Raw genomic sequence first — 26,631 nt, forward strand, 5'->3', positions numbered from 1 at the left:
GCTGGGCTCTGGAAGCTGCTGTGAGGGACAGAGCAGGAGAGCCCTCCCTCCATGGCTTCCTGACTCTGTTTTGATTTAGGTTTCCTTTGTCTATGTTCACAATATACTCTGACCACACTGGAATTAAACTAGAAGTCAATAGAAATCTATGTGGAAAAGCCCCAAATATTTGAAAACTAACACACTACTAAATAACTCATGGGACAAAGAAGAAATCAAAGGGGAAATTACAAAGTACTTTGAACTGAATAAAAATGGAAATACAACATATCAAAATTTGGGGAAGTATTTAAAGAGAACCTAATGTGAAAGTTATAGGAAAACACCTGTATTAGAAAAGAAGAAAGAGATCAAACCACTGACTTCAGCTTGCACTTTAAGAAATTAGACGGGGAGCAAATTAAACCTCAAGTAAACAGAAAAAAGAAAATAAAAAAGATTAGAGTGTTAATCAATGACATAGAAAACAGAAAAACAACAAGAGATAATCAATGAAACCAAAAGCATGTTCTTAGAGAAGATCGATAAAATTGATAAACTTCTAGACAGACTGATCAGAAAAAAAAAAGACACAAATTATCAATATCGGTAATGAAAGTGGTAACATAACTACAGATCCTATAGTTATTAAAAAGGTAAAAAGGAAATATTATCCATTGTGTCAATACATCAGACAATTTAGATGAAATAGACAAATTCTCTGATAGATACAAACTACCAAAGCTCACTTAAGAAGAAATTAAGAACTTGAATACTCCTATATATGTTAAAGAAATTGAATTCGTAGTTAAAATATTTCACCAAAAAAAATTTCCAGGGCCATGTGGCTTCACTGGTGAATTCTACCAAACATTTAACGAAGAAACAATATCAAGTGTACACAAGCTCTTCCAAAAAAGTGAAGAGGAGGGAATAATGCCCAACTCATTGTATGAGGCCGGCATTACCCTCATAATAAAATCAGATAAAGACACCACAAGGAGAGAAAACTACAGACCAATAGCTCTCACGAGAACAGATGCAAAAATTCTACATTTTACAAATCCAATAATATGTTAACAAGTTAATACACATTTGACAGTGCCTTCTTCGTGGTTGGTTGGAAGGGTAAAGTGGGTTGATGGAGAATGGAGAACCTGACAAACTCTTTTCCATGGGGGTTGCGAGGGTGAAATGGTTGATGGAAAATGTAGGTTATGACAACGCCACCACATGGAGGTTTGGTGGACAATGGCAATTATGACGCTTTCCCCTTGGGTGGGTGGGACAGTTAGGAGGGTTGAAGGAAAATGGAGATTATGACCACGCCTGTCCCCACAAAGCCAAGGAGTAGCAGTAGTGGAGAGAATGTGGTGACTTGACCCCACAGGGCCCTGAGTGGGGTGTAAACGGGACCATGTTGACCCACTTGGAATGTGCAGGATGGGGAGAGCAGAGAGCAGCGCTGTCTACACCGAGGCTGGAAAGATCAGCAGGAGCCTTTACCAGGCCAGACACAGAAAGGCCTGTGATACCAAGCAGAGCCTGCCTACGCCCTGGCATGACTGGCCCTCAAGGCTGCCCCTCTTCTGCCTTTTGGCCAGTCGTCACTGAGCCCCAGGGCCCTCATCTCAAACCCTCCAGTGCTGCCCAGTGACCCCCAGCCTCTCCCCCAGGGTCCACCGACATTAGCAGAATCTAGAGATCACCTACCAATCCCTGATGTCTCCCCCCCCCCCCCCATCGCCTAGCTGTGGCTGAGCCAACGAGGGCAGAGCTCAGACCCTCATGGTGCCCCTGGGTCTGCACCTGCTCAGACTGTGCCCACAGTCTGTTCCACTCAGGAACTTTTTCTTTGCTGCACCATCCTCCCCGCTGGCCCTCAGTTGTCTCTGCCCACCACAAGCTCTCAGTGCCTACCCTAATTGCTCTATGTGTAGCCTCCCCTAATAACCTCAGCCATCTGGGGTCCAGCCCCACGGGATCCAGCCTGCATCTTCTCAAGGAGGGAAAGGATGACTCCATCCAGCAGACAGGAAAGCCGGGTGTAGTTAATGTGTGTCTCCCTAGCCCCTGCTGGACACTGGATGGGCTGGTGGACTGCCCCGTAACCTCTTTCATCAGCCATCTACAAGAATGGAAAGTGGAAGAATGTCCTCAAAGACCTGGGCAAAAGGAATCAGGAGTTACTCGTGTGTCCACCTTGGGGCTGTGATGGGCACGGAGGTGGCCCGTGACAGGCAGGGAGCTGAGCATTTTCATGTGCTCTTCACAGGGTTCTCTCCACAGCCCCTGGGCCTGGGCCTCCCACCATGCCCACTTTCAGGGTCACAGCAGTCACCTTCCTGAAATTTTACAGAGAGAAAACGGTTGGGCATAAAATCCATGCTAGGGCATTCTGATGCCAACGTGCCTATACTGACATCATCTTGACCTCATAGAAGCAGGAACACGAAGGCTCATGGGGCCATGACTTGGTACACGGGAGGGCTTGTCTCCTGTGTACTGGGACCGTGCTCAGGACTGGGGACACAGAGGGGAACAAACTTGGGGCTGCCTGCTTTCAGGTTGCTCAGTGTCATGGGGAAGGGAGACAATCAGATGGACCCACAGACACATATAGGATTATAATTGTGCTAGGACAGTGAAGAAGAAGTTGGAGGTGGGGGGGTGGTTCTGAGCTGGAGGTTGGGCCGGGAGGGCACCCTGGAGAAAATGACTGAAAGTGGAATGACGGGCTAGCCTAGCCAGGTGACTGACACTCCAGGGCGAGGGAGGAGCACATGCATAGGCCCAAGGGTGCCAAGGAGATGGGCCAGTTCTGGTGATGGAGGCCTGGTAGACCCCTTCCCTGGGGGCCTGTGGAGTGGGCCAGGAGCTCTAGATGGGTTGGCGATCAGTGCATCTGCATTTAACAAAATGCCAACGTAACAATGACTGGGCGAAAAAGAAAGTGAAGTTCTTCTCTCTCATGTGAAGAAGTCTGGATTCTCTGTGCCAAGATTAGAGCCCTGTCTCCATCTTTCTGCTCCATTGCCTCCCGCGGCTTGCATCTTCAAGGTGCCATGTGAGCGGGTCTGGCCATCACATGCGCCCTCCACACCTGCAAGAGGAAGAAGGGATGGCAGCGAAGGGGCTGCTGCCTCACTTCCACATCCTCCTCAGAAATCCCCAGAGCCCTTCTACTCAAAACGTAGTCTCATGACCACTCTAGGGCTCAAGGGAGCCAAGAGACTGGTCTTCTCAGGATGGGTGTGTGGCTTTGTAAGGAGAGGAAGGAGAAAGTGTGTGCACTGAGGTGACAGGAGCCCCCTGAACACCTGCCAACACTTTACTGGCTTATCCCACAACGAGCTCCTCTGACAGTTGGTAGATGAATTCCTGGTCTGCAGGCAGGTTCCCTCCCTCCAGGGATGGGGGAACACAGGCCCTTTGTCTTCGGATCCACCCTCCTTTGGACCGTGTCCTTTGACTGCTCTCACAGCAGTGACCACAAAGAGCACACTGAGTCACTCAGGTTCTCAGTCTCTCTCTCTGTTTTTTCCCCCCACTTTACACCACTAAAGAGATTGGTCTGGGTGAAGGGCTGTGCTCTGTTGATGGCCTGGGCTGTAAACCATTCATTACACACTTTTATTCATGACTCACGTTTAGCACCAACTATGAGGTAAGCAAGATGCTAGGACACTGGAGGACACACACGGAATGAGATATGACTTTGACCCACGGCCTCTTTCTCTTCAGGATAAACACAAATTTTGGTAGTTAGAAAGTGGAGTCAGCACAGGAAACAGTCAGCTAGATATTTGGGTTATTCTGGGAGTGAAATGGATCAGCGAGGGTGTCTTCAGCTCCATGTAACAGATTTCTTGCCCAAAGTGGCTTCAACATAGGTGGCTATGATCCCGCCAACAAGGAGTCCAGAGTCAGGGGGATCCAGGGCTGATTAATTCATCCCATCAGCAGGGGAAGCCTTGCATCAGCTCTTCTGGGATTCTTTTTACCTCTTTCCTCAGGGTCTCACTGTGGCTGCTGTAGCTGCTAATATCACATATTCACCCTACCAGCTCACAGACAGAGAGCCATGACTGATTCCTACTATCTGCCTTTCTTAGATAAAGAGAAAAAAGTTTCTCAAGCGTCACCTGCCTCCTACAGAGGCGACCTTTAAGCCCCTATTGGCCAGATCTGGGTCAAGCGCCCTCCTCACTCCCAACCAATCTTAGCAAAGAAGAATGGGAGGCCTGTGATTGATTTCCTCCAGTTGTGATTCATTCCCTGGGAATGGCCTACTTTCTTTGAGCCCATTGCATCAGGAAACCAGAATGATTTACATTTTATTTATTAGTATTACCGTTATACAGGGTAGAAGAAAGAAATGAGTGCTGGGGAAAACACCAACACTGTTTGCAATGGGAGGTAAGGAGGTCACAGACCAAAAGGACAGATATAGATAAGGGATTGCAGCTGTGGAGTAGAAGTCGCTGAAAATGAAGACAGGGGTGCAGTGGCGGTAGCAGCTAGCAGGGCTCAAGTCTTCATTGGTGACCACAGCGATGAGCAAGGGGCAGACAGCTGCACAGGCGGGGTGATGGGGTGCTGTCCAGGAGCAGTACTTCCACCTTCTCAGATGGGCAGCCTCCTCTCTCTGTTGCCCTGGACCCTTTGTGTGAGGATCCATTCTCTTCTTGGAGTTTGGCCTCCGGTGTCCCTGCCCCTGGCCCCCGCAGCCCACCCACCCTGTGCTCGATCTCCCGTCCTCAGAACCAGCTGTCAAATGGGAGAAGCTGCGGCAGCAAAGGAAGCAGTTGCAGCATCAGGATCCAGGTGCGCTTAGGGTCACCATGGAAGCCCCTGAGCGGAGCTTCAGCGACAGGGAGGCCCCAGGGAGGACCTACACCTGCTGGCTCTCAGACCCGGGGAGGGTCATGGGAGCCCTGGGGCGCGCTGCCCTGCATGGGTGGGTCACCCCTCCCATGCCCAGTTGCACCACCCGCTAAATGAAGGCTCTGCCATGGGTGAAAGGGAGCTGGGTGCTGTCAGAGGCAAAGGCCGGCAGGGGCATCCGTCTGCCCGGTGGGGGATAGGGGATGGCTTCCCGGTCAGTGGGTAAGTGAGGAGGCCTTAACCTAACCTCTCCGTGGCAGCCCCCGAGTCCACGCAGTAGCCCCAGCACCCCACGGACCCACGCCCTGTGGTGAGCCCCACCTATGTGTTCCCATTAGCAGGGAAAGCTGGGCATCGGGAATCAGAGTAAAAAGGATCCTCACCCATGTTAGGCGGGGCCGGGAGGGGGCCCTCCCAGACCTCCAGCATCACAACCTGGTTCAGCATAAGGTGGCCAGTACCCCGCACTCCCGAATGACCAAGGACCTTCCAACCCAGCTTGGCCCAGGGCGAACGAGTCCCCTGGACACCTAGCCTGCTGGGAGCCCACCAATCCAGCTCAGCACGGAGCAAAGGAGTTGCCTGGACCCTCAGCCAAGTGAGAATCTCAACCCAGCTCAGCTCAGGGCCAATTAGTCCCCAGACACCCAAGCAACTGGGAGACCTGTGATTGGCTCAAGACAGGGTGAGCGAGCCCCCTGGACACCCAGCCCACCCAGAGCCCAACAATCCGACTCAGCACAGGACAAAAGAGTTCCCCGAACCCCCGCCAGCTGGGAGCCCCCAACCCAGCTCAGCACAGGGTGAGCGAGTCCTCCAGACACTTAGCCAACTTCGACCCCCCTACCCCAATCTAGTGCCGCAAAGGGCCACCCACCCCACTTCCCATGTTGTGCGACCCCACGCAGCTGCACGCCAGGTGTCTAGCCCCAAGGCTGCCATTCCTGTTCCCCATGACCATGTCAGCACCTCTGCCAGGCCCAGGGGAGCCAGGCCAAAGAAAAATACCTCGTACCAGACACCGCGCACCACATCACCACACTGCGCTCAGAGAATCTGAGATCAGAAGGGGTGAGAATAGGGACAGCGGCCCTGGCAACCTTGACCCTGGCTGTGTTCCTGTCTCCTGGGTGGCGTCCCATCCACCGGGGAGGGAAGAACCGGTCCGTGCAGCCCGCCGGCCCTACCACTGATTCAATCAATCTGTACGACAAATGGAAGACCAGGAAATGGGGCAGGAATAACAATCTGAACACAACAGTGTGGGGCATCTTAACCCAGACATGAGAAATCTGAGGCCCCCAGGCCAGGTGGAAATCCATCTTCCAGGGGAGGGGCCAGGTCAGGGGCTGCCCGTGAAGGTGGAAGTTGCTGGCTCTGTGGGAGGCCGGCTGGGAAACGGCAGTCGTTTGTGGCCAGGTGCCAAGGCCTGGCCGGTGCTTGGGGCCATCGAGGGTACAGACCCTCTGATGGGCCATGTGCCCAGGTGCCGGTGGGCGCATGGCCTGAAGACCTTAGGCTTGGGCCCGACTTCAGCCTGATGTCCTGGGGGCTTATCACTTGGGGAGCGTTTTTCTTCTGGGAAGTTCTCTTGTTCAGAGGGAGCAAAGGTTGTCATACTTTAGAACAAGAGAAAGGCTGGAAGTTGGAAGAGCTGTCCATGGAAACCCAACTTACAGAGAAAGGTTTGACAGACTCTGAGGGGAAGCTGAAATTGATGAAAACAGCTCTTAACATCCACAAGGAAATGAACAAACATCATCTGAGGAAGTGTCTGAGCTACAGGTTTCCTTAAAACCGTATGAAGAAGAAAATCAAAGCTGAAAAATCTTCTTGTCCACTGGACATCACAGGAAGACACAACTTAAAGACTTGCCATTGGACCAGGCCTCTCTGGACACAGCACGAGATGAGGATGGGGAAACGTCTGTTCATATCCTTTGCCCATTTTCTACTTGAATAGTTTGGTTTTTTACTGTTGAGTCCTGAGAACTCTTTATATATTTTGGATATGTATGTCTTTGTCAGATATGTAGTTGGCAAATATGTTCTCCTAGTCTGTTGCTTGTCTTTTCACCTTTAATAGAGCCAAATTTTTAATTTTGATAAAATTCAGTTTATCAAATATTTTATGGATTGTGCTTTTGGTGTCATGTCTAAGAACTCTTCACTAAGCGCTAAGTCCTGAAGATTTTCTCCTATGATTCCTTCTAAATACTTTTAAGTCTATACTGTGATCAATTTGAGTTCACTTTTGTATAAGTGGTGAAGTTTAGGTCAAGGTATTTTTGTTCATTGGTTTTTGTGGGGTTTTTCTGCCTATGGATGTCCAATTGATCTGGCACCATTTGTCGAAAAGACTGTTCTTCTCCATTAAATTGATTTCTCACCTTTGTCAAAAATCGGTGAGTCCTACTAGTGTGGGTCTACTTCTGGGTCCTCTCTTCTGATCCATTGATCCTGTGTCTTTTTCTCCACCAATACCACAGTCTTGAGATGGAGTATACTGATTCCTCCCATTTTATTCTTTTTCAAAATTGTTTTAGCTATCCTAGTTTCTTTGCATTTCCATATAAACTTTAGAATAATCTTGTCTAGGTCTACAACAGAAAACTTTCTGGGATTTCTAGGAATCGTGTTAAACTAGTATTTCAATCTGAGGAGACTTGACCTCTTTACTGTGTTGCATCTTCCAATCCATGAGCATGGTATGTCTCCCCATTAATTTAGACTTTGATTTCTTTCATTAGTGCTGTGTAGATTTCAGCCTACAGATCTTGTTCATGTTTTTTAGATTTATATCTAGGTTTCAATGGCTATAAATGGTATATTTTTAAATATAACTAGTTCATTGCTAGTGTATAGAAATAAAACTGATTTTTGTATGTTTATCTGAAACTCTGCTCAACTCACATATTCGTTCTAAAGTGGTTTCTGTTTTGTTTGTAGGTTCACTGGAATTTTCTACACAGACAACCATGCTATCTACAAATAGGGGCAGTTGTTTTTCCCTTTCCAGTCTGTATTCCTTCTCTCCCCACCTTCCTTGCCTTATTGCACTGGCTAGAACTGCCAGCACTAGGTTGAATAAGAGTCGTGAGAGAAGACATCCTTCCTTGTTCCTAATCTTAGGAGAAAAGCATTCAGTCTTTCACCATTCCATATAATGTTAGCTGAAGGTGTTTTGTAAATGCTTTTTAATGAAATTGAGGCATTCTCCTCTGTTTTGATTTTTTTCTGAGTTTTTAGCATAAATGGATATTTAATTTTGTCAAATGCTCTTTCTGCACCAACTGATGTGCTCATGTGATTTTTTCTTTTTCATCTGTTGATGCGGTGAAATATATTGATTGATTTCCCAGTGTTGAAACTGTCTTGCATCTCTGGAATAAATCCCACTTGATCGTGGTGTATGATTCCTTTTATATAGTGCCGAATTCTATTTGATAATGTTTTATTGTGGATTTTGGCATCTCTATTCATTAGGAATATTAGTTTGCAGTTTTCTTCTTCCGCACTATCTTTATCAAGTTAAGTATCAGGATAATACTGGTTGCTTAAAATAAGGTGGGAAGTGCTCCCTTGTTTTCTACTTTCTGGAAAATATTATGTAAAATTGATGTTAATTCTTCTTTAAATGTTTGGAAGAATTTTCCAGTGAAACAATCTAGGCCTGGAGATATCTTTTTGGGGAGCTTTAAAATTATAAATTCAATTCCTTTGAGAGTGATAGGGGCATTCAAATTATCTGTTGTAGTTTGTGCTTTTTGAGAAATTGATTCATTTCATCTAAGGTATCAATTTGTGTAGGTAGAGTATTCCTTTATTTTTCTTTTGATGTCTGCAGGGTCTGGGCTGATATCCCCTGTTTCATCCCTGATATTGATATTTGTGTTTTCTCTTTTTATCAATTTTAAGTCTGCCATATTATTTTCTCTTCTCTGTTCTATTTCTTGTTTCCTTTTTTAAATTTTTTACTTTCCTATGGATGGTTTGAACATCTTTTAGAATTCCATTTTGACTTAAGTGTTTTTCAGTGTATCTCTTCGTATAGTTTTTTGTGTGTTTGTTCTAAGTATGACATTATATGTACATAACATTACAGTCTACTGGTCTCCACATTTTACAATTTGAGTGACATGCAGGAACATTACCTCATCTTAGGTCCACTGACCTTCTCCTGTTTACAATACAATTGTCTTAAATATTTCCCTTACTTATATTGAGAACCACTATAAGACAAAAATGTTAGAATTTTTGCTTCAACTTCAATATAATTTAGAAAAACCAAGAGAAGAAGAAAAGTCTATTTATTCACCCATATTTTCACTCTTTCTCTTATTCTTTCTTCTGTTGTAATGTTCTAGGATTTTTAAAAAAATTTTTTCCTGTCAAGAACTTCTTTTAGCCATTCTTTTAGGGTAGGTCTGATGGTGACAAATTCTTAGTTTTCCTTCCTCTGAGAATCTTGATTTCCTCTTCATTCTTTAAAGATAGCTTTGCTGAATATAGAATTCTCGATTGACAGGGCTTTTCTTTCAGCACTTGAAAAATGTGCCACTTTTAGTTTCTATTTTTTCTAATGAGAAATCCACTGTCATTCAAGTGCTTCCCCCCGCCCCATAGGTAAGATGTCATTTCTCTCTCACTACTTTCAAGACCTTTCTTTTTCTTTAATTTTCAGAAGTTTGATAATTATGTGTGGTCTTAGTCTGCTCAGGCTGCCAGAGCAAAACACCATAGACTGGGCAGCTTAGACAACAGAAATTTATTTCCTCACTGTTCTGGAGGCTGGAAGTCTGAGAGCAGGGTGCCAGGATGGTCAGGTCCTGTGAACACTCTCTTCCTGGCTTGCAGGTGGCCAGCTTCTTGATGTGTCTACACACGGCAGGGAGAGAGGGAGCAAGCTCTCTCTCTTCTCACAAGGTCACTAATCCCATCATGAGGGTCCCACCCTTGTGACCTCATCTAAACCTAATTACCTCCCAAAGGCCACACCTCCAAATACCATCTCATGGGGGGTTAGGACTTCAATATATAACTTTGGGGGGACACATTTCAGTGCGTAGATGTGTCTTGGTGTGGATTTCTTTGAGTTGATCCTGTTTGGGTTTTGCTCAGTTTCTTGAATCTTTAGGTTTATGTCTTTTGCCAAATTTGGGAGATTATCAGCCATTTTTTCTTAAAATACTTTTTAATCCTCACTCTTTTTCTGTTCTCATTTTGGGATTCCCATGACACAAATGTTAGATTTTTTTTGCCGTAGTTTCACATGTACTTGAGGTTCTGTTCTTTTTTTTTTTTTAAGTCTATTTTCTCTCTGCAGTTCAGATGAGGTAATTTCGATTGTTCTGTCTTCAAGTTTACTGAGTCTTTTCTCTGTCTTCTCCATTCTGCTATTGAGTCCACTTATGGAGTTTTCAAAATTTGAATTATTGTATTTTTTCAGTCCTCAATTTAGTCCTTCTTTATAGCTTCTATTTCTTTGCTGAGACATTCTATTTCTGTTTTTATTTGTTTCAACCATGTTTGTAATTGCTTCTTGAAGGTTTTTTATGATGGCTACTTTAAAATCCTCATCAAATAGTCCCGACATCTGTGTCATCTCAGTGTTGGGGGTCCTTTGATTGTCTAACTTGTCCCAGATGACATTTTCCTTGTCCTTGGTATGATGAGTGTTTTCCAGTTATGTCCTGGATATTTTGGGTGTTATAAGATTCTGGACCTTATTAAATTGTGTGTTAGTAGGTGGTGGTATGTGACTAGTGCAGCCCCTGTTATGTCCCCAAATTGGAAGGAGCAAATTTAAGCCTGACCAGAACTACAACTGCTCAGCCTGGTCAGACGTGGCTGGGAAATTATGGAGCAAATTGTGTGGGAGGTCAAATCACTGTGGCATTCTCCCCTGCAGGCAGCAATGAGAGCACTTGCCAACAACAAGTTGTTTGCTGAATTTATTCCTAAGAATGGATGAGAACTTTGTAGTGACCACAACTCTGCTTGGGAGTGGGGAGTCCAAGATGGGAACCTCGGGAAATGTCTGTTTTGCATGTTGTGTGTGTTTCATAAGTTTAGTGTACGATGGTGGGAATTGGTAGGGATGGACTTATGGGATGGTTGGTATTGATGTTGGGCTTGCTAAAACTTAAATCAAGGTGCTCCCTTCTTACCAGTGTCCCTGTCGTAGGCATCATCCCTCAGGACCCTCCAAGGGAGCCCGGGCCAGGGCGTGAGCCAGGGATGGGCCAGCTCTGCCAAAGGGTTGGTCCGTGCATTGACACGTTCCCCTCCCTATACGCTCCCCCAAATTTCCTGCTTGAGAATGACCTCTGCCCTTATCCCCACCACCAAAGTGTAGTCACAGAGGGAGGATAGCCTGGTGGTCACCTTACCTGGAAGCCACAAAGGCCAGGCTCTCCCTCTGTGAAAGGTATGTGGTCTTTCTGCATCTACCTAGGCACTCTCTTAGGGTCCTGGACCCGTCGCCAGTGACTCGGGGCCAAGCATCTCATGGAGAGTTCTCCCTCCAGTCAGCTGCTTCCTCAGGGCTGCAAGTCCCAGGTGCCTCTGATGAGTTCCCTCTTGCTCGGGTTAGTCAAGTCCAGCCTCTCCACTTGCACCAGAGAACCCAGGTGATACTGAACTGCTGAAATAAGTTGACTTTTCATGTCACCCCAGTTAGACAGAATGAGGGGCATATCCTTGCTCCTCCCAAAGCATGGATCAGGCATGTCACTGCGAGTCAGTCTATACTCAGAGTGGTGCTCTGTATTGTTGATCATGGCCGGCCCCGTACATCCCTTCACTCAGGGCTAATGAAAATGTATCTTTGGGAAATTCTTGTCAAAGTAACCTCAACACCTTCCTGTATGGGAGCAGGTTTGCTGAAATGGAAGTGACAGCCTGAACCACATTCTCAAAGTTGAGGGTTTCAATTCCACAAGACTTCTCTGACTGAACTGAAGATGAGCTCACCGTGCTTATCTCATGCTCCTCAGTGTGGCAGCTGTGGGAAGCCTGGACCACAGGGTGAGGGGCCTGGAGGAGGTGGCTCAGGGTGCAGCCCTGGTGACGCCTCAGGCATCACTTGCCAGACTCAGGGTTCTGTGAGCCTCCCCACGTGGTGGGGGTGCAGCTGCTGCCTCTGACCCACTGCATGCCCAGCTTCTGAAAGAATAAGATCTTAGGGGCCGGCCCGGTGGTGCAGCAGTTAAGTTCACACGTTCCGTTTCTCTGCGACCCGGGATTTGCCGGTTCGGATCCCGGGTGTGGACATGGCACCACTTGGCACGCCATGCTGTGATAGGCGTCCCATGTATAAAGTAGAGGAAGATGGGCAAGATGTTAGCTCAGGGCCAGGCTTCCTCAGCAAAAATAGGAGGACTGGCAGTAGTTAGCTCAGGGCTAATCTTCCTCAAAAAGAATAAGATCTCAGCAGCGCTAAGAGCCAAAGTCAGAGGCTCACACCCTCCAAGCCAAGTCAGCCCCTGGGTCCTCATGACCCCTCCACTTTCCCATCCCCGAACAGAGCCAGCCAGGACCCTGCAGGAGCTCCAGGACCATCAGCATCAGCACCGCTGCGATGCAGGCACACCCAGGATGGAGATGTCCTGCCCTCAGAGCGGCCAGGTGTGGGCCTGGGGAAATCACAGGACATAGGATTTGGAGATGCAGTGTGGTGATAGCTGCTGACCTGTCCATCAGACAAGCCACCAGGTAAGACCCTCCAGCAGCAAAAAGATTACAACTCACTGAAGGCTCAGATGGTGGTTAGCATTTTTTAGCAATAAAGCATTTGTAAACTAAGGTTTGTACATTGTTTTTTTAGACACAATGGCCTTGCACACTTAATAGACTACAATACAGTGTAAACATAACTTTTATATGCACTGGGAAGCCAAAAAGTTCATGTAACTAGCTTTATTGTGATATTTCCTTTATTGCAGTGGTCTGGAACTAAACCGAAAATATTTCCGAGGTATGCCTGTATATTATGAGCGGTGGGGTTTTATCCTAGAAATGCAAGATTTGTTTAACTTTAAAAAATCAATCAGTGTAATTCACTATATTAAAAGACTGAAAAGGAAAAATCATAACCATCAGAATAGACGGAGAACAAACATTTGGCAAAATTATAAATCCATTCCTGATAAAAACTCTCAACGAAGTAGGTATTATAAGGGGACACCCCAACCTGCTAAAGAGCATCTATGGAAAACCTACAGCTAACACTATACTTAATGGTGAAAGACTGATTCTTTCTCCCTAAAATCAAGACCAAAGCAGGGATGTCCATTTTCACCACTGCCACTCAACATTGTCCTGGAGGTTCTAGATCTTGCAGATGAGGTAGCGACAGTGACATGGAGAGAACAGAGCGTTGTGCTGTGGGCGGAGGCTACAGCCACCGTTGGAGAGGAATCTGGGGATATGTGAGCTCTCCTTGGGGTTTCCCAGAGGCACTTGGGCTTGGGAGGGGGACCTGCTACACAATGGGACTTCATGTGGTCAAGCGGGATGAGGAGTCAGATTCCTGGTAATTGGGTGTTAGAGAATGTAAGCCCTGAAGAAGAACTTGAACACCTCTAGGTGACCTTTGCATCTATCAACTTACTGCTCTTACTTGAGGAGAAATTCTTCATGATCAAGGAGCTTGTCTTTGTCTTTATTTCCTTCCTCAAACTGGGGCTAATACCTTTAATACAGCACAGGCTCACTAGATATTTCTTGAATGAATGAATGACTGTATAAACAGCAACATGGTCTCTCAACAGAAATATCATTAAAATTAAAATTCCTTCAAATTGGGAAGATTTCCATGTTTCTCTATTGGGTATACCACAAAATATTTTAATTACTTAAGGCATTGAAAATTGTTGACAATATTGATGGCCAACAATGTCTCTGATATCTGATTGGCTTCGGAAGGCTGATCTCAAAAGACAAGTTCAAGACCCACCTAGTGTTCTCAAGAAGAGGAGAGCAAGAGAAATAATTGTCTTTAAGTGGGGAGACTTTCCCCAGAAAGAAGGCTTTACTGAGGCGTGACTTTGCCAATCTTGTGCATTTAGTCCCAGTTCCTAAAACACTGCCTAGAATAAATAAATACTCAAAAAATGTATTTTGGGTGAATAAATGAGTGGTTGTCCTTTAAGCAAATAGGATGAAGATTTGTTGACCTGCAGCCGTTCATCCGAAACTCGTCTTCTCGTTGCTCCACGTGCATCTCATAAGATAAATCTTCCTGCTCAACCTCCATTATTTTCATGGCTGGTTACTAATTCATTGTATAAATAGTCCGTAATTTATTTAAACTCTCCCTATGGACGACGTTTGGATAGTTTCTTATTTTTGGCTGTGACTAACTGTGCTCTTCTTACACATACACATTTTTATAGTTTTGTCATCTCTCTAGGATAAACTTCAGAAGTGGAAATGCTGATTCAGTTAGAAACAAGGTAAGATCTCGAAGCAAAAGGCAGATCGTCCCCGAGTTCTGAACGTTTGTCGGAGAGGGTCCCGTTCTTTCTAGCAGCCACAGCAAAGAACGAAATAGAATCATTCACAGGATTCACTGTGTCATTCAGGAGAGACAGTGAAAGCAAAAATTGTCTTTGGGAAAAATCAGTGGAAGAGGCACTAAAGAGAAGCAGGGCTCAGTCTGTTCAGGTAAGAGTCAACCTGATATAGCGAGAGCAGATCCAGCTCCTCTCCTATCTTTCTGGAACAGTAGCAGCCGTTTTCAGAAAGGGCCCAGGCCGGGGACTGAAGCGCGGGAGGCCTCTGCCATTCAGCAGCCCGGCAGCGTCCGCGATGTTCAAAGGCTTTAGAACCACACAGCCTTCCTGCACGTAGGGGAGGTCTGAGAAGGGTGGTGGGAAAACAAAGATGGAAGTGAGTCAAACCACTGGGTAGAAGCGAGTCCTGGGAGGTGTGGACCCAACTTACCAGAATCAAAAGTAATAATAGTGACGTCCGGCCATGGGCCAGGCACTGTGCAAACTTTAGGAATTTTCCATAAATGGTCACGCTTCACTCTCACCACGTCTCCTGCGGGAGGTGTCACTATGCTCATTTTGTAGATGAAGGAACCAGAGGAACAGAAAAATTAAGTAACTTGCCCATGGTCACACAGCTAGGAAGCAGGCAATCTGGGATTTAAATCCAGACCTGGGCACGGAAAGCACCTACTAAGTGTGTTCTGAATGAGGTGGTGAGAGTTGCAGACTTGGATGGGACAGGGACTTTGACAGCATGAGGGGTTTGGAGGACACGACAGCAACCTGGCAGGGGCAGAAAGTCCGAGATCCTCGCTAGCATCCACAGAGCAGGAAGAACGGGGGTCCGTGGTGCGCCTGTCCAGGTACTTGAAGCCGGAAAAGGTGCCAGAGAAACTCTCATGACCTGTCAGGAGCCAGGAGCTGAGGGTCCAGTGAAGAGACTGGGCTCGTGTTTCCACCGATGGAAGGAAAGAGAGGGTCTGCCCTTTGATTGACCTTCTTGCTGTTGCTCTGCCCCCCGGATCCCGGAGGGCGTACACTCTGAGGGGTTCCTGACTAGCCCACGGCTCTCTCTGGGGATGCCTGAGCAATTCCCTGTGCGTGGCCGCAAGCAGACGTCACTGCCTTTGGAAATGTTGCAGCCCCTGCTGTTCATTTCTTCAAAGTCATGGCTATGCCAGATCGTTCTGGGAGAGTTCACTAAACGCTTATAATTCCCAAAGAGGAGGCAACTGCAGCTTTCGATGGAGCTCTGCTTTCAGACTACAATAAACCGCATATCCGCGAATTTTTTTTTTGTCTTGGAGACAACTGTGATAGGGTTAGAAGAGTCACTAATTTTTAATGCCACCGAAGGCAAAATACAGTGTCTGATCACAGCAGTCACTGCCTTGTCACTGCCTTGCTAACTTAAAAGAAAGACGAATGTTAACAGAAGCTTTTACTTTTAATTTGATGATTTATCCATTTTCACAAGGATTCATTGAGTGAGGGCCAGGCTCTTGGCTAAGCATTGCAAATACAGCAATGAGACTCGATGCCCTAAATTTCACACAAAAGATCTGACAGGGCCGTGAATTCGACTGGCAAGGTAATTTGGCAGTCTGCAGGATCAAACTATGCTTTTAGTTTTCAGCTCCCTCTGCTCTATAGTTGCAAGAGATAAGAATTTCCTTTTGCGCAGTCATAGAAAGTTCCAAGTTTCAGTCCAAGTCTTGAGCCAATCGTTTAGTCATTTAAGTTTGTCATTCCTTTTCCTTAAGTGTTTAGTCCTTAAAGAAAGAATTCCTTTATCCCCAAATTTCTCATGTCCTTCAAACCATTTTATGATGGCGGCAATTGAGTGTCCACAAAGCCATGCCTTCAGGGAATACTTGATGCCTGGGGACCACAGGCATTAATTCAGTCAGCAGTTCCTCTCTTGCAGGCCATACGTGCCAGTTACCCGTCTCTGACTAGTTATCTTCAATAGCTAAGACAGATAACTGGTCTCAGATTCCACGTTTGTTGGTTTCAACTCACTCCTAGAACTCAGTTTTTTCATCAGTGTTCTTGGTTGCAAAACACAGAACCAAACTTTGGCTAATACAAAAGAAAAAGGCTCTGTTAGTTGGATATTTGTAGTTCCTAGAGCTCCTACAAAGACCAGAGAACTAGGTTTTAAAAATGGATAGGAATAGAGGCTGGGCAGCTTAGATAAGCAGAATCTGGTTATCATGCTAACACAGGTACAACTACCACCAGTCCTGGAGCCTGGCTGCCACTGCCACCACAGTACAGGTCCAAAAGTTTGCCTGCTGCTTTGTACCATTCAGACTCAATTTTGGGCAGAAGCAGCTGACTGGCCAAATCCAGGTCTAGGACCCAATCCCTAGCTTCCGGGGGCTGAAGCGAGCAAGGGAATGGACCCTCAGCAAGACTCCAATGGCAGGTTCTTCAACGTAGGAGGGGATTGGGTACAGCCAAAACATGACAAATTTCCTCCATAGTTAATAAGACAGGAAGCACGGGAGCCATATGAATTTTAGAAAGCAGGTTGGATGATGGATTGTGACAATGGGAAACTAGGTGCAGACCGATAGGAAGTGACTTTTGGACCCCGAATAGTGGAGCTTGATTTATTGGATGTGAAGGGAGAGAGAGAGGAGACAGTGGCACCTGGGACCTCTCTCAGGTCTCCGGCTAGGGTGACTAGGTGATTTGCTGCGCTGCTGGTCTCAGAAACATGCCAGGAAGCAGCGCTGGACCCTCGGTCCCTAACTCCAGGACAGGTGCAATAGCTCAGAGACTCTGGATTCCATCTTCTTGGGTTCCCATCCTAGCTGACCTCTGCCCAGCAGTACGATTTTGGATGCGTGACTTACCCACTCCATGCTTGTTGCCTCACCTGAAAATGGGGGGGCAGTGACAATGCCTGTCTGGAAGGGCGGTTGTCAGGTTGATGGAGTGTATGTTTGTAAGGCTTGGACGGTGCCTGACACTGTTAAGTGCTCAATAAATGTTAGTTATTATTGTTGGCTGTTAGCACTTGAGCGCTCTCTCCAATGAATCCAGTGTGTTTGGGGGTACTTTATAGCCAATGAAAGGATTGATCTGAGAAAAACAGTGTGTCTTTAGCAATTAGGGTCTCCTGGTCATACTGTCTACCACAGAGAAGTGTAAACTAGCTTGAGGACAGTCCCTCACAGCTTCTTAGTTGAGGGCAGCATTTCAGAGCATGTTGACCAGAAACCGAGAACAGGATTTCTGCAGATCTGAGACCCTGTCTTCTGGATATTCAGGTTTCACTTCCAGAAACTGCTAAATCACAAGTCACCTACACCAGGGAAATGACACAGCATTATGAAACCTCTCCTCCAGCCTGAAGGAGTCAAACAGGTTTCTTACATAACGAGAACTTTGGCATGTCACCCAAGGCTTGGCTCCTTGCCAGCTCCTCCACCCCCTAGAAAAGGATACTGAGATATTTCAACAGCTGGGTCTGATTTCATTTTGGGCCAAGGGGCAATGTGCAGGTCATGGCCGTGGGAACCTGGCTCTGCTCTGGCTTAGAAAGACTCTGGAAGATGTGAGGTTAGATGCAAACGAGAGACAAATGCTCGGAGAGCCCTGGTGTTTCCAACCCCATCAGGGAATGCTGGGGAGCTCTGGGTCTGCATCTATCTGGTTCTAGAGGGACCGATGGAACTCACAAACCTGCAGAGATTTCTTGTAGGTTCCTCAGTTCCATGTCAGATCATAAAGGTTGGCCTTTCCCTCAAGAGCCTTTCCCAACGCCCCAAACCCAGAGAAGCTGCTTGTGGCTCTCTCACCCGCATGGAACAGCTTGCGTAACAGAGCAGGTCTAAATTTCATCAAGGAAGGAAGAACCCAGGGCCCAGAAAGATAAGGATCAGCTTTCAAGCTGGAAAATAAATATCCCTCTCTGCCAGACGAATGCAAAAACAAACTAAAAATTTACCAGGGCTTTTGGAGCAAACATTCTGTTCATTTTTCCTTCTGAACGGTGGGGTCACCTAGGATGTTTATATTGCGCCTTGGGTCTGGATGGAAAGAGTTTATCAGTTCTATAAAACATATGATCTCTCTACGTTTCTGAGTTCTCTTACTCAGAAAGAATTGGCTTTGAGCCTGGATGGGTCTCCACTTTTGGTATATGATCTAAAATTTGGGGTGTTTTTGTGGTAGGGAAATGATCAGGATACTGCTGTTTTTGTCACTGCATTGAGAAAGAGAGACAGAATTTAAGCCACATGCCAAGAGAACAAATACTTCATTTTGCAAGAGTTTCTTCTTGCCGTTTTAGTGGAAGGGGTCTTGTTGAACAGCTAGGATATTTCTAACTTGGTAATGAGGATGGCTACTACTTGTTATCAGGTCTTGCCCTTGGCCCTTTGCATGCATTCTCTCTAATTCTCTAAGAAACCTGCAAGGTGGATACTACTGCTCTGTTACAGAGATGAGGAAAGTCAGGTTCAGATGGGTTACTTTGGCTTGTAAGGGGCAGGCTTGCTACTGCAAAGCACCAAGTCTTCATTGTGCCTTGATGTCTCTCCCTAAAGAAGGAGAATATCCTAGAGTGAGGGCGTCTTCTGGTTTAGGTAATTCAGAGCAGACCCAAACATTCACTAGAAACTTGATCCAACCCTTTGCCAAATGGTGGGAATTTTTGAGGTGGAGTCATGTTTCCTTGAAGAGTCAAGTGTTCATGTTTTTCATTTTATTTTATTTTTCCCCCTTGCTTCCATGCCATCAATCAAAGCAGGCCAGCATTTGAAGTACCTGCAATTTGCAAGCAGCTCTTGGGCCAATGCTGTTGAGAACGGTACCCAGTCCGGCCAGACCTTGTCCTGAAGGCTCTGTTTGAGAGAAGCTCCATGAGAGTCTGCTCCCCTTCAGGGGATGTTCCTGCAACTACGCAGTTTTTCTCTTTCACCTTGTGCAGAAAAATTCAACTCATCCCCCAAGAAGCCGCCACTCCCTTCCCTCCTGGACCTATCAAGGGGGTAAACTCCTGGAGGACAGACTCTATATTTGATTTACCTTGTATCTCCCACACAACACTTACCAGAGGCCCGCCGGCAGTTGAGTCTCTGTAGGTATCTATTGATCCAACAGGTGGATGTGCAGTAAGATGCTACATGCCACAAGGAGTGAGACACCAGATAATTCATACTTCCCTATTCTCAAGAAGCTGATATTCTAAGAGGCTGATATGAAACCGTCAGAAAAAAACCTCCAGCTAGTGTTTGAACTGTGGACCTAAGTTACTTGCGTGTTAAAGACCACAAGTGCAGCAGGGAGCACTGCAGCTGGAGTCCTCAGCAACGCTTCATGCACGGGGAGGAGGAAGCTGGAGGATGGATAGGATTGGGGTCGGTGGGGAGGTGTGGTGGAAGAGGGCAGCAAACATAAGGACTGGGGGATGGGGGGGATGAGAAATACGTGAGGTGGAGGGGATCTGAGGGATCAAAGAAGAGTTGTTGCTTTTTAGTTTGCTCAGCCTTTTTGTCGTTGTGAGTACTGGAGTGACGACTTCCAAGCTCCTTACCTGCTGGACGGGACCACACATTTCTAAAGGAGCGTTTTCTCACAGTGTGTTCTGCAGAACAGGGTTTGACAGAGTTCTACAGAATGTTGGTGGCGCTCAATGACAGAAGGATCTGTGTTCAGTTAGCTCTGAGATACCGGGTTTCTTTACAGCAGGGCTTTTCAGAGTCTTTATTATATTAATATGCATTTGATTCCACTTTATGGGCCTACAGATTGTATTGTTTCCTAAGTTGATTTGACCATGAAATTCTTTTGGAGAAGAGTATTTCATAAGACAACATTTCTCAGAATTGGGGAAATGCTGCCTTATAGTCTTTCTAAATAGCTTTTCCTTTCCTGCGGGCACCCCACCATTGTCGTCACAGTTGACGTAATCAGTCCTTTTTACGCTCATTCATACCACAGGTATTTACTGAGTCTCTACTACGTGCAAGACAGTGTGATAACGCTGGTGGGTGGATACTAAATATTTGGGACATGGTGTCTTTTAAAGTCTGATGTGGAAGGTGAGAAAGCAATGTGCAGAAGTAACTCTAACTCTGGAGACTTCAAAGAAAGGCTTTCTCCCCCATCATCTCTGTTACTTACAGAAGATGAATCAAATTAAATTGAGAGAGCTGAAAAGGAAAACAATTTTTTTTTTTTTATGAAAACTGTTCACTTCCCCCTTTCACTGAGGTGCCACATTGGCTTCGAGTATGAAAAAGGTTTAGGGATCAAGTTTCTGAGCAAGTCTTCAGAACGTCAGTCGGCACAAAGCTGCCCACGACCTGCCATCTTGCTCGCTGATCTGTGCCCATTGCAACATCTCCTCACTGTATTTCTAGGGGCCCCTGTGGGCAGAATCTGCAGGCAGGAAACTAAAGGCTGGGGGACTCACTCCAAATGCTTATTCTTAGCAGGTGTTAGGTCTTTGCAGAGGAGTGAAGGGCAGAATTTGTGGCACCCTTCACCCATTAGACTCTTGCTTGACTTTTGGGTGCAACCTTTTCTGGCAAAAGGCCTCATCTTCAAGTAGAGCATGACTCTAGCTTCTAGTCACTGACAATACAAGAAAGCAAAAAACTGAGCTGCTGTGGCAGCAGGCACAAGCATCAAGAAGGAAACAAAAGTTGGCAATGAGTAACCAGCATATCAATTACTGTAATGTAAAGTGATCTAAGCTTCAAGTAGTCAGTTCAGCACAACCTGAGAGGGCTGAGAAGTGCTGCCCAGGTCTTTCCCTGCCTGGCACCCTCACTCAGATGCAGCTGTGCCTGAACCCCATCCTTAGCAGGCTTTCTTGGGCTTAAGCAATTCTTGTCTGGAAATCATCTTTTTAAAAGGTCTGCCAAATCCCAACAAGACTTGAACTCTGTCTCTCGACTCCCTTGAATCTGGATGGGTCCTGTGACTACTTTGACCAACAGAATACAGCATAAGTGATGCGTGATGCTGTGTCAGCTCTGGGCATGGAGCTTAACTGGTCTAACAGCTTCTGCTCCTGCCTCTTGGAGGCCAGCCACCATTTAAGAAAAAAGACTCATTGAGCCCACCATGCTGTGAGAGGCCCAAGCCATGAGGAGAGGCCCAGGAGGATGAAGAGCTGTGTGGAGAGAGAGAGAGGCTAAGGCACCAGGTCGTGAGTGAGGAAGCCGTATTGAAGGTGGATCCCCCAGCCCTGCCTGCCCCAGCTGTTGCTGTGCAGACCACAGACTAGGCACCCTGCTGAGTCCTCCCTGAATTCCTGACCCACAGAACTTTGAATAAAATAAAATGGTGTTTTAAGCCACTGCATTTTGGGATGGTTTGTTAAGTAGCAATAGATAGCTGAAACAAAGGGCAGGAACCGATAGGCATTCATGCTTCTAAGCATCAGGTTGTGGCTGTGTAGAGTGCTTTATGCAACTGTAGAAATCCTTGGGTGATAAGAACACCAGAGCTTCACTCTGCTGGTCGTACACAGCACTCTCGGAAAAGCCAGCCTTCAAATAAGAGGAAACTTACACGTATTCAAGATGGAAGAGCATCTCGCAGTCAGATGCTAGTGATTTCTAGCATGACTAGGAGAAGTCTGGCATGGAGAAAGGAGACCCGGGATCATTATCAAAACTAGTAAAAGCCCTTCACCATTTGGAGAAGCACAGTTAATGCTCATCAGCTCTCAGCTCCCTACACCTAACGGAACCAATTCTTGGAATCCTGCTCCTTCTTGGCTGTGGAGGAATCAAGGAGATGTTTTCTTAAATCTCTCATTCCCCTCCAAAAGTGTATTTACCACAAAAGAAAATCAGACAATCAAATATTACTGTAACAAGGCCACACACTATGATGCATTTTATATAAGAAAGTTAAAATGCCACAGCATTGTATGTTAAGTCCTTAAGGAAGCACACTTCAAGTAATCTCATGTATGCCTAATGCCCTGTTATTATTTCTCCCAGAAACACATTCTATAGCTTGCACTAAAAGAAAAAACAGATCGTTGTTTCGTTTTGTCTGTCTACGGCCTCCTTTGTGTTGCGTTTGGTAGCAACTTCCAGGTGGAATCTGAATGTTTCTGAGTTACCCTGGACGCAAATAACCCCAAAGGGGGCCCTACACCACATTGCTTTGTGGCGTGTGTGCGGGTACTGTGGGACCTGTGTTTTCTTCTGGAAACCTCTAAGATGGTAGGTTCTGGCTGCCACCTGCCCAGGAGTCCTTCCCCACCTTGTTCCTTTGATAATAGTCTCTGAGTTTTTAAATGTAGTCAGTGACCATCTCCCTCATGGGGAAGCCAGGCAGCTTTTTAGCTCAGGAAGTGAATCTTGGCAAAGTCAATGAGTAAATTCCATTTTCCTTGACAGTATCTGGTTCAGGAATGGGCATGTGACACAATTCTGGCCCATGATGGGCAGATGTCTAGTGCGGAACTCTGAGGAAAGGTCTCCTATCTTCTAATTTTCCGAGGAAGGGATGCTCTCCATTTCTGTCTTCTGTCATTTGTTTATTTACTATGTGAGGGTGGTGCCTGGAGCTGCCATCTTGGCCACCAGGAGGGGAGCCAGCCTAGAGAAAAAGTCAATGTGCTGACCAGAGCGGAGACAGACAAGAACCCAGGTCCTTAATTGTATAATGGAACTGCTAAGTTCACCTGCCTTGGAACTGTCCTAATTCTGGGCTTCTTCTTGTATGAAAGAATAACTGATTTCCTTGTTTAAACCACTCTTAGTTGAATTTTATGTTACTTGCAAGTGATAGAGTTTTAATCCTTATACAGTAATTAAAAATAAGAAATAACAAATTATTACCTGTGTGCAAAAGGATCAAAAACACCATTGGTATGGGGAGGCAAAGATATTGCACGCTTTTGGACAGGTTAGGGTACAGGAGCACGTGTTGGGTTGTGAGTTGCCTTTGGGGAGGTCCGTGTTGGTTAGAACAGCAAATGAAGCCCCGTTAGGAGCACCTGAACCAATCTGCTTTGACGAGCTCAAAACAAGGGAGTAAAGAGCAGAAAGCCACTGCTGTGCAGTGTTTCTCCCAGGCTTCAGTAGCCCACAAGGAAAAGGCGGTGTCTGCAAGGTCTGAAAGTCTAGAATGAGGTTGTCACCACGTATGCGAAGAAGGTAGACGTGTGTGCCTAGGCAAGGACGGAAGAAAATGGGGAAAGCAGGGTTTTAATTCTTACAGCACTTAGCTGTGGTGAGCCAGAGTGAAGGCACATTTACCATAGTTCATCTACGGGACTGGAAAGGAAATTCTTTGCAACACAGGTCTAGATGGCAGAGAGAGCTGTCCGGCTCCAGCTGGCTGCCCCTAGAGAGTTGTTCCAAGCTATGCGGCTCTTGGACATGCACCAACAAGCTGGCTTGTGTCCGGACACACACTGCCATCAGCTCCTTTGACAACAACCAGACTGATGAAAACACTCTTGACACTTGGAACTGCTCATGTTTTAATTCGCTTGTCACAGGAGAATCATGCTGCTCTGTGCTCTCAACTCAATCCTGATGGATTTGTTGGGATGAAGGAAGCATAAATTTTCTGATCTGACAGATAATAGAAACTGCTGAATAATAACCACCAGAGAGAGGCTAAAAAGGAAGACTGACCACTTCTCATAGCACCCCCAGAAGGCAATTTGCTATAATAGAGGCTTTTTTGTTTTTCTCGTAGATGCTCCCAAAAAAGAGAAAAGCAGCCCCCGCCATCCTGGAGCTGGCCTGGCACTCCCAGCTGGGCCTTGGTGTTCTCCGCTGAACATAAACAATTTCAGAGAACATCGGCATGAGACAAGGCCACTCCGTGGTCACGATGGATCAAGATAGAAACAAGTCCACGTCATAATCACGTCTGAACACAAACACAACTGGGACATTGCTCAACTCGCAATACATCAAGCTTGCCCCTCTCCTGGCTAAGAGGAGCGACTGACGCTTCTTTACCAATTATAGCTTTGGCCTCACTCCAGTCTGCCCTCCCTCCAGATAAGATTTATTGAGATACTGTGTTAGTCTCCTTGGGCCACCATAACAAATTGCCACCAACGGGGTGGCTTAAAACAACAAGACCCTCTCTCACAGTTCTGGGGTCTGAAAGTCTGAAATCAAGGTGTCGGCAGGATTGTTTCCTTCCAGAGGCCATGCGGGAGAATCCATTCCATGCCCACCTCCTAGCTCCTGGTAGCTACTGGTAATTCTTGGTGCTCCTTGGCTTGTAGACACACCACTCCAATGTCTGTCTCTCCTGTCTTCACATTGCCTTCTCTCCTGTGTTTCTCCTCCTTGTCTCTGTCTTCTCTTCTTATAAAGATTCTTGTCATGGGCTGTAGGGCCCAACTGATTAATCCAGGATGATCTCATCTCTACAGATAAACAGGAACTAGGGTGTAGGACAAGGACGCATCTTTTGGGGTGTGACAAGTCAATCCACCACAGATTCCTCACCATAGGATTACCCCAGCTTCCTGACAGCAGCTAGTCCAGAGCAAGGCCTCACCTCCTTAAACCCTGTCCACATAACCTAACACAAACCCAAGTCTTTCATAAGTCTTTTCTAACACTCGCTTACTCAGAGGGCCTGTAGTTCACCCTGCTGTGTGTTTGCCTCGTTGCAACAGGTCGTGCACTCAACTTGTTCAGCTCGTGGCCTTTGGCTGGGAGTCACTGACAGTGCCGCATACTTAAGGTTTATTGAGCGCTCTAATGTGGCAGGTGCCATGTCAATCCTCAGATGCGAGAAATCATTGAATCTTTGTAGCAACTCTGAGTCAGCGCTATCAATCCTCATTTTATAGGTGATAAAATTGAGGCTTAGAAACATGAGAATCTGTATTAGTCAGGGTTCTCCAGAGAAAGAGAACCAAGAGGACGGAGATACATATATATATATATATATAACATATTATATAATATAAAACCAATAGAATATGTGATTATGGGGGCTGAGAATTCCCCAGATCTGCAGTTGGCAAATTAGAGACCCAAGAAAGCCAACAGTTTAGTTCCAGTCAGTGTCTGATTCCAATGAAAGCCAATGGTTCCAATCCCAAGGTCAACAGGTTTGAGACCCAGGAAGAACCAATGTTTCAGTTCAAGTTCAAAGGCAGGAAAAAAAAAAAAGCCGATGTCCCAGCTCTAAGGCAGTCAGGCAGGAAGAAGCCTCTCTTACTCATGGGAGGGTCAGCCCTTTTGTTCTACTCAGACCTTCAGCTGATTGGATGAGGCCCACCTACATTAGGACAATCTGCTTTACTCACTCTACTGATTTAAATGTTAATCTCATCCCAAAACACCCTCACAGAAACACCCAAAATAATCTTTGACCAGTCAAGTTGACACATACAATTAACCATCACAGCATCTTTCCCAAGATCCAACAACTGGTAACTCGTGGAGCCAGTATTCAAACCCTGGGCTGCCTGACTCTCTAGTCGATGCTCTGCCATAATGCTCTCCCATTATCTCCCTTTTCACAGGTGGGCTTCATCCAGAGACAACCTATGATGGATTCTATGCAAATTCTCACAGATCTCAGAGGCTGAACCCCATGGTTTGGAACCACATTACATATTGTCTCATGTTTTTGTTTCCTGTGTGATGGTCTCGCCTCTTCTGTCAGACGGTAAGGAATTTGGGAACAAAGACTATGTCTTGGGCTTTAATAGTTTCTAATATTATTAAACACTTATTATGGGTCCGTTTAATACTGACAACAACGCAGTAAGGTAACTACTGCTATTATCCTTGTTTTACAGATGACAAGACTCAGCCCAGGTCCTGACCCACTTGCACAAGATTACGGGGCAGGTAGTGAAGCCAGGGTGTGGCCCCGGGCGGTCTGCCCAGAGCCTGTGCTCCAATCTCCCTCTGCTAAGCTTCTCGCGTGCTTTCCCCGAGATGGCCCAGTCCTCAGCATCCACCTCAGTGGATGCCACATACGGGCTTCCAGGGGCTCTCCTGAAGCAGTTGGTTTCAGGGAGCGAGAGCTCCTTGGGAGGCCAGAGGGCTGTGCGGTTGGCTGAGCAGGTGTGTGGGGCGGGTGCACCTGGCTTGTGGTTTGGCCAGCACTGCTCTCTGAGACTGCCCTGCCCACACTCCTGCTCCTCCACTGGCCTCAGCTCAAAAATACGCCTCCTGGGAAGCCTTGGCCCAGAGGGCCCTGGGGCCCTCCCTCTGGAAAGACGCTCGGGTTGTCCTCACCTGCCTGCATCTTGTGCCAACGTCGGGCCTTGAAAATGCATTGTCAC

The 26,631-nt window shown here is 46.4% G+C and overlaps 1 long non-coding RNA gene across 1 annotated transcript; it reads left to right on the forward strand.

The window, feature by feature from the left end:
- The first annotated feature begins 24,171 nt into the window (after nucleotides 1-24,171).
- LOC124244157 (uncharacterized) lies at nucleotides 24,172-26,385 on the forward strand. Its single transcript, XR_006889899.1, has 3 exons — nucleotides 24,172-24,575; nucleotides 25,861-26,006; nucleotides 26,140-26,385. It is a non-coding gene; the product is annotated as an uncharacterized LOC124244157 (long non-coding RNA).
- Nucleotides 26,386-26,631: the final 246 nt, after the last annotated feature.

The sequence above is a fragment of the Equus quagga genome, chromosome 8, assembly GCF_021613505.1.
Source record: "Equus quagga isolate Etosha38 chromosome 8, UCLA_HA_Equagga_1.0, whole genome shotgun sequence".
Taxonomy (NCBI): domain Eukaryota; kingdom Metazoa; phylum Chordata; class Mammalia; order Perissodactyla; family Equidae; genus Equus; species Equus quagga.